The sequence below is a fragment of the Solanum tuberosum genome, unplaced genomic scaffold (assembly GCF_000226075.1).
Source record: "Solanum tuberosum cultivar DM 1-3 516 R44 unplaced genomic scaffold, SolTub_3.0 scf00143, whole genome shotgun sequence".
In the NCBI taxonomy this organism is placed as follows: domain Eukaryota; kingdom Viridiplantae; phylum Streptophyta; class Magnoliopsida; order Solanales; family Solanaceae; genus Solanum; species Solanum tuberosum.
The window spans coordinates 587,447-596,730 of record NW_006239068.1 but is presented as its reverse complement, the minus strand read 5'-3'; positions in this window follow the sequence as shown (position 1 = coordinate 596,730).

Genomic DNA, 9,284 nt, shown 5'->3' with positions numbered 1-9,284 from the left:
ACAAAAGTTTTTAGCCTACAAAAATCAGACACAATCAAATTCACAGGGAGTACAAAACTACAAAAAAAAAAATTTCTCCAAACATAATTAAACATATTCTTTATCACATAGAAATGTTTTTATTTTCAATAGCCTTCCAACTATAACATTTTGACATACTATTTTATCAAACAAAAATGTGCATCTCTCATTTTGAAAACTAAAGAATTTTAAAGGCAACACTTTGCCAAGCAAAATTCATTCCACAACAAATGGTTTGCATATTTTTTTTCTCTAAAGATATACATAATAAAAAATTAAAATTGTTAACTCTTAGAAACTATTTTCCTCCTTAGATAAATAATAAGCCTGGTGTAATCTTTAACCGGAATAGCACCAATTTTTTCTGTACATTCTCACATCGACCTTGCTAAACAAAGCACCGAATTCTGGAGAAGTAATGCATTAATCTTCTACTTCCATGATCTGTTTCTCTCAATCAGTAGAATACAAGAAATACCAACAGTATAATAGTTTCCTTAAGATTGTTGTTCATCTTGTATTCCTAAGATACTTAGAACAAAACTTTGAAGAACATAATTTGGAAAAACAGAAAGAAAATCAAGCCCACTGAATGCACAGTGTCCCCTTAAGGAAATTATTCCCCTCTAGTATCCGAGGTTTGATTTGGAATATGTCCTCCCAGGATAGAATGATCTCAATCACCAGTGTATTGATACCCAAAACGCTGGTGTCAGCGAACCACTCAACGACAGTAAAGTACACTTAGAATACTAGATTTAGTAGTAGTAGAAGAAATCCAGAAAAATTGGTTTTTTAAAATGAGAGGAAATTCCTCAATTTATAGAAAACAAAGGGTAGTGTGAAAAGGTTCTATTGTGCCTTACCAAAAAAGGTCACAAAACCTTTTGGAAAAAATCACAATCTTTCGAAAAGGTCACTACCTTTCATAAAAGTCACAAACTTTTCATAAAAAGTCGCAACTTTTCATAAAAAGTCACAACTCTTCATAAAAATTCGCAACTTTTCATCAAAGTCACAACTCTTCATAAAAGTCGCAACTCTTCATAAAAGTCACAACTCTTCATTTTCCATTCACACCATTTAAAACCCAACATATGATTTACGTGTGTTGTTTTTCTTATGTAGTAAGTTCATTTCCAACAATTTATATTTAGTGTTTCTTTCCATTTTGATTAGTATGAATTTGTTGTTTCCCTTTCTGCGATTCTCCAAGTAGATATTAAGATTTTTTTTGGTATATTGCCTTTCCTAAATTAGGTGTATATCATAATTAGCCCTTTATAGGTGATAATATGGATCTGTTGGGATTAGCTGCTAGTCTCTTTCTTAGTCCTGCACATCTCATATTTTGTGTAGATTAATTCAACTATCTTGCACCAGCTAGATATATGGTTTAATTCCTTTTGTTTGTTGCTTTGGATTAAAATAGTTATGATCTAGTACAATTGTTTTGATTAAATTTCTGAAAAAGTTTAGTCTTAATTTAATTAAGGTTTAGTTCTTTTTAAGCATTTATTTCATGTTGAATGTTTTATTCTATTGTCGAAATTACTGATTGGTTTCTAGTAGTCCCTCTATGAGCTAATGGTGAATAATTCATGTGTTGCCTCTTTAGACTTAAAGAGAGCACAGATGGAGTAATCCTTTTAAAATCATGTCATATTTTATCTAGAATTTGCTATTTCTCTATCTAATATTCTAACTCACCTAGCATAGATATGACTGATTATTTTTCGAAGCTTGAAATTGTGATAAAATCCTATTGTTAAAGTTTATATGGTCATTTAAAATTGCAATATACAATGGTTGTGTATCTTTGCCTAGTTGCTCTCTTTTGTTTAGTTGAGGAAAGTCTTTGGTTTTCTCTTTTGCTCCCTTATTTTTTTTAAAAATAGGCTTGATTGGTTGAGAAATATGTGTGATGAGTTTGCCGGTTTTTTGCTTATCTCTGTTGAATCATATAGATAAAAGTTAGCAGATTTTTTTACAACTTTCTGCATGTTTTTGTCTATTGGGAATTTTGAGTTTTCAAGTAGATATAGTCAAATTATGTGATCAAGCTAGTCCTATCTTTATGTAGCTCCATATGTATTGTTTTGACTTCCTGAACACAACTCCTAAAACTGGATTGAACTATATCACTTGCTTGTCATCAATGCATATTGTTTTTTGCTTAATGGTCTTGCTAATCTTTGTTTCCACCATTTCTCTATGCATGAACCTTCTTGTTCGAGTCTAATGGGACTCCCATCCTTGCATTCGTTTCTCTTTGAGTCAACCTCCTTTAAGCCGATTGAAAGGAAGCTAATATTATTGGGTTAAACACCCAAGAAGACAGCCGCAGCAGTAGCCTAAAGGGCTAAAATAATAGCATTTTCTTGGACTTGAAAAGTCTGAAAATGGCACCAGCTGAAACAGAGTTGCAACAGCCTCAAAAGGCTGAAAATTGAAGAGCAAAAATTGGGTTAAAACCCATAAATAATAGAGCAGCAGAGGCAGAATAGCAGCAGTCCCAAATGACTAGAATTGGGAATTTTTTGGACTTTAAAAGGTCCAATTGAAACGGCAGCAACAACATCAACAGACTTGGGCTGAAATAAATTTCAGCAGCCCCCTCGTTTCCCTTATTCCCTTATTTTTACCTTTTCATGGTTATATATCTTTAGTATGTTTGATTGCGGATGCTAACAACTTTAAAATCTTTTTATTGACTCACATGAATCCTTGGAGGGGAGATTTTTTTTTCACTATTTGTTTACTTATTTACTTTAAATATTTAAATTTTCAAACTCTTTTAAGTTAGGCAATCTAAGCTTCAAGACTAACTTGAGAATTATTCATATTCTTTCATAGTTAGTATTTAGCTTTCAAATCCACGTTTAAGATATTGTGTTCATTTTTCGACTCAAAAAACTTGACTCGGATAAAATATTAAGTTAAAATTATTATTTTGACACTTTAGCATTTGACTTATTTCATACTTGGAATAAGATGAGTGTACAAGTATCAAAAGACTTTTGCTACTTTAGAACAAGATTTTCCACAAGTAGTCTTTTTCCTTAAAAATTAGCCAACTTTTAAATCTGACGGTCAACCGTGTGTTAGGGGATTCTCTAAGATGCCTAAACTCTTCCTTAGAGAATTAATCGAACCCTTACCCAAGACTCTGGCTTTATTTAAAATGTTTTCTTTCAAAACCCCTTTTTAAATGGTTTTCTTAATTTTTCCTAAAAAATTAAGTGGCGACTTTCAAATTGTAATTTTTCCAAAATCAATAAATTTGCCAATGTTGCGAAATGGCTTCGAAACCTTTAATTAGTTTTTGAAATCGGGTCGTAACACTTGGGATAAAGTGTGTACTCCTAAGTCTATAGGAGGTTTGGGATTGATGAACCTGAAACTATGGAACGAAGAAGCTGGGATATTGAGAACAAGGCAGATAAATTATGGATCAAGTGGATAAACTCATACTACATTAAGGGACAAAGTTTAAAGATGCAACAATACCACAACAGGCAAGTAGAATGGTGAGGAAGCTATTTGAAGTTAGGCAGAAGCTCAACATATGGCCTCGTGCCTGTCGACAAGGCAACATGCATGATAAAGCAACTCTACTTGCAGCTGATAGGTGACCAAGAAAGGATAATATGGAAGCCTCTAAGATTTGAAAATGATGCAAGGCCTAAGGAACAATTCACATTATGGCTAACATTGCATGGGAGGCTTCTAAATTGATAGATTGGGGTATGACTATGGATAAAAATTGTGTGTATTGCCATATGCATGAGGAAATCAGAGACCACCTATTCTTACAATTCCAAGATACTAAATTTGTATGGGATGCGAAGAGAAGAAAGAATCATAGAGCTATCTATCAACGGGGAATAACATGTGTAGTGGATCAGCAAGCAGGCCAAAGGGAAATCACAGGCAACTCAGATCTTCAAGCTTGTTTATACTCCATATGGATTGAGAGAAACACGTGTATCTTTGGAAAGAAGCAGAAGAACAATTGATTATTACACCTGCTGTGTTAGGGAGGGCACTAGAACAAAACATGTACTTCTTTTGTACAAGTTTAATCTAATGCATAGCTTACTAGTTAGTTGACTATGTAGCATGTATTGATTACTTTGGTGATTAATAAAATCTGCTAGTTACCAAAAATGAATAAATATCCTCTTATTTTCAATGTAATGTACTTAATAACAAAAAATTTATATAAGCAAAGGAACAAATCATATAAATGCATACGCACGATCATCAAATAATATTTTTGATAAAAATAAATACTATAAGTATATATTTCTTATACAAACATTTCAAAAAAATATATATCATGGTTAAAAATAAATAAGAATGCATTAATTAATGAATGTGCGTGTGTGTAATATTCTCTCAAGTTAAAATATGATGAAAAAAATTTATTATTTTTTCTTTCAATGGTGAGATTTCGAGAAAACTAAATAATTTCTTCATTTTTTAATTATTCTCATAATAATTTTAAAATATTTATCTTGTTAATAAATTCCTTATGTTAATGGGAAATTAAAAAAGTTGTGTACAACAATATATGACAACTCTTTGTTCATTTCGAATTTATCAGGTTTCTAGAACTCTTCTACTTCTCTAATTGTTATCTTAGTAAAGCTAAACATAAAAAACATAGTTTTTTTTAAAACAGTTATAAACTTCAATCTTGCATCTAACATTGGATATACATGCAATTTCTCTTGCAAGAGAATCAAAAGCTATTTTTGTTTGTTTAAAAATTTGTTGTTCCTCTCTTATCATATAACATGAACACTAATTATATAACTTAATTTAGGAATTGAGTTTGAACTAATATTTCTTTAGTCATCTTACAGTTTAGCAATTACAATTTATTATTAGTTATTTTCATATTTACTGGCCTTTTTTTAGCTATTTAGTCTATCTGAAATATATTTTAAAAAATAATTTTAAAAAAAATTATGGTAAAAGCATAACTAATAAATAATTTAACAGTAAAGATATTTATAATATCTCATGTCTCTTAAAAAATATTTTACCTCAAATTCTGACCTTCAATTATATTTAGTTTTGAATTAATAAGGATAAAGGTGATGAGAAGTTATAACGATAAAAACTTGAAATTCTCCTCTTGTAATATTCATTTGCCCAATAACTTGCATAGTTAAAAACTCTTTCTTAAATTGGAACTATGAAAAATATTTACTTTTTATTAATCGGGTCCAAAATATGTATTAAACAGCAATGAAGTTACCTTTGAATAAGATACGACGCGCATCTACATTTTACAAAAGCATGTTATTTTAACACAAAATGTGTTGTAACTACAATTCATTTCTGTCAGTTTGAATATTTTCTTCATCTTAGGTTTTTCAAGATGATGCAATTTTTGTATCTTGTTAAAATTTTGAAATAATCCAAATCGTAATGTTGAAAAGTTCTATTAATTAATCTATATTCTCAACTGTAAAATGTTGTTTCAAATTTAAATTTCACATTGTATAATAAAAGAGCATCATGAGATGCACTAATACTATATAAAATATTCAGATGTACACAATCTTTTATGCTTTTCTCTACATTACACTAAGGAAAAGTAGGAGAAGAAAACTCTAAATTAACCTTCATACTTGAGAATAAAAATGATTAAATGAAAAATTGAAAGATGATAACTTTATTTGTTAACATGGTGTCTGTTAGACCCCTAGTCTAACTAAGCAAGCGTCGTACAGGCATGACAAAGATTTGGGCATTGGTCTTGGCATGTATGTGAGCAAAACAGTGAAGCTTTGCGGCTAAGTGTTAGTGTGCAACAAAGTGTTCAAGGTGCTTGAATGTTGGCAAGACAACTTGGACGTGCAAGGCAAAGACAGACGTATGGCACCTTTGGGGCTTACGTGTGGGCAGTGTCATCGGCAAGACAAGGCAGTGTGTTGGCTTGACAAGGTAAGGCTGTGGGACTTGACGATGGCAAGAGAAAGGCAATTACAAGTGTAGGCACGAGTTGGTAGATTTGCTGAAATAAAATTAAGTGTTAGACACATGACCAATGTTGGGCATGGTGTAAATTTGGATAAGGCATTAGAAAGACATGTGCTAGGCACATGATCTTGATGTATTTAAATTCAAATTATGTTATGGCTATTAGAATATATCTGTTAGTTGAATCTGGCTAGGACATGTGTTAGACACATGGCAGATGTAACCAATTTTGTAATTGTTCTAACTGCCTTGTGCATGATTTTTAAAAGGGTGGAAATTCGTTCTGTTGCATAAGAGGAATGTTCTGGCCTTAGAACAATTTCGTGAAGCCTTTCCTTTAATTGATTATACAGTAATAAAGGTTGGGAAGTGTTCTCATAAGTTGATTGGTGTTTGTTATATTTATACGCTACCTAAAAGTGTGATAAGTCTTTCAGACTTAGTCAAATTGGTGTGGGTTTAGAGGCTGAAGTTTACAGACGTTGTAGGCTGCCTAGCAGTGGTATTAGACAAAAAAAACTCACCACTATTATAATTGATATCAGAGCACGGTAGAGCAATGGTGACAAACATTGAGTTACCTGAACATTTGCACAGAGTTGAGGCCTTCGTTGGGATCACTAAAGAACTCTGGGATGATCCAACGTTGGTGGACCTTCTAACAGAAATCATTGGCATAAAACAAGAGTTTAAAATATTTTGGGGAGAGATTGGTCTGTATCGTGCTGATATAGACGAATACATGGCCGAAAATTTGAACTTCCTTGAGGCAGCGACACCTTAAGTAGATGGACTTCAGAAGTAAATGAATACCTTCATGCAGAACTTGTTGTGTTGTGTCGGGCTATTTCTGCATCAGGATCAACTATCGGGGAATCTTCTAAGGTAAAAATACCCGAACCTAAAGCCTTTGGAGGTGCAAGAAGTGCTAAAGAATTGGAGAATTTCATTTGGGATATGGAGCAGTATTTCAAGACTGCACGGGTTGCTGAAACAGATATGTGGAATATTACTACAATGTACTTGATGGGTGAAGCTAAACTTTGGTGGAGGACTCATAATGTGGACGCTGAAAGTGCTGGCCGACCTAGAAGCGATAACTGGACCAAGTTAAATAAAGAGACGCATGATCAATTTCTCCCTAGCAATGCATCATGGCTTGAAAGGGACAAGTTGAAGAGACTAAGGCAAAACGGTTTGGTGTGGGATTATATAAAATAATTTACCTCTCTGATGTTAGACATCAAAAATATGTCTGATGAGGAAAAATTACATAACTTTATTTCAGGTATGCAAGGCTAGGCTCAAAATGAACTTCAGAGGTAGAATGTTAAGGACTTGCCAGGGGCAATTGCTGTTGCTGATTCATTGGTGGTTTTTTTGTCGAATCAACTTATTGCTGATGTTTTTTCTACTTCAGAACCTAAGAAAAAGGTGAGAAGAAGGGGGTCTGTAAAATGACGAATCGGAAGGACAATACTAATGACAAGGTGAAGGCGGTAATGAAAGAAGGAAACAAAGACATGACAAGAAACAAAGATGGTAATTCGAAGGACTGTTAGACTCTTGTCCAAGGCTTGTCAAATCTAGGAAAGGGTGAATGTTTTTCTTGCTGGAAAATTGAATCAAGGTGAGGAAGAAGAAGAAGTTGTGGCTGCCATGGCGAATCCATTGGGTTTGACTTTTAATCAGGCAAGAGTTAACCCTACAAATGAAATAGGAATTGAAAGAGTAAATATTCGCCCCCAAAAACTCTTTTTATTGCAAAATTTAGGACAATACCATAAAGGGCAAAATAAGGATTTGGTATAATAATACAATTTTTTTTATTTCTCTTTAGAAAACTACAAAGTTTAGTTATCTATTCAAACAAGATATAAAAATTACTAATAGATTTAATGAAATCTCAAAGAATCGCACGTTCAAAGTATTACTCAGTAAATACATATATATCTTAACTTAAGATTGATTATTCTAGATTAATTCAAATTGAATTTTTTTTAAATCTTTTTATTTGCAAGGACCTAGATGAGAAGATTTTGGGATAGGAATCCATAAAGAAACGATCTAATTAATCACGATACGTATGGATACGATGATTAATAATGTTAAAGGGGAGTCCAATGCTTCGAATCTGCATGCTTCGCTAATTTACATAGAAATGGAAGTTAAAGGCCAGCGCGTGATAGCCATGACTGATACAAGGGCTAATCATACATTTATGGATGTCAAGATCACTGCAAAATTGGGGCTTCAGTTGACCAAAAGTCCCTCCTACGTCAAGACAACCAACTCTAGGCACAAGCTATTGTGGGCATGGCTTATGGTGTGCCTATGTCAACTGCACATTGGGTGTGAAAACATAACTTGATGGTGATGCCTTTAGGTGACTTTGAAATCATACTTGGGATCAATTTCCTAAGGAAATTCCAGTTTGTTCCTTTTCCTCACTTAGATGGAGTGATGATCATGAATGGGGGTAATGTTGGTTTCGTTAAGGGTGTTTATCCATTTGGCATGGTTGGTAAAGTAACAAAGAGGAAGAATAAGGGATCACTGTTGTCTATTATGTCAGTTGACAAGGGTTTGAGGAAGGGAGATGAAACTTTCCTTGCCGCCTTAGTCAAATTAAAGCCTGATGTGACAGTAGAAGTGTCTGATTGTGTGGCTGAGGTGTTGAAGCAATATATTGATGTGATGTCGCCTGAATTACCAAAGAGGTTGCCGCCAAGGATGGATATAAATCATAAAATTGAGTTACTGTTAGTTTCGATTGCTCCCGCGTAGGCTCCTTATCGTATGTCTCCAAAAGAGTTGGCTGAACTGCATAAAGAGTTGAACGACTTGCTAGATGTTGGACTTATTCATCTGTTTAAGGCTTCTTATGGTGCACCTATCTTATTTCAAAAGAAGAAGGATGAGACGTTGAGGATGTGTGTGGACTACAGGGAGCTGAACAAGACTATTGTGAAAAATAAGTATCTGGTTCCGTTGTTGCAGGATCTGATGGACAGGTTGAGCAAAACATGTTGGTTCACAAAGTTAGATCTTAGGACATGCTTCTAGCAGGTTAGAATAGCTGAAGGTGATCAACCTAAGAGTACATGTGTAACTAGATATGGATCTTATGAATTCCTTGTAATGTCGTTTGGGCTAACCAATGCCCCGACTACGTTTTGAAATTTAATGAACAACGTGATGTTTGACTATCTTGATGACTTTGTGGTTGTTTATCTAAATGATATTGTCATATATAGTGGAAAGTT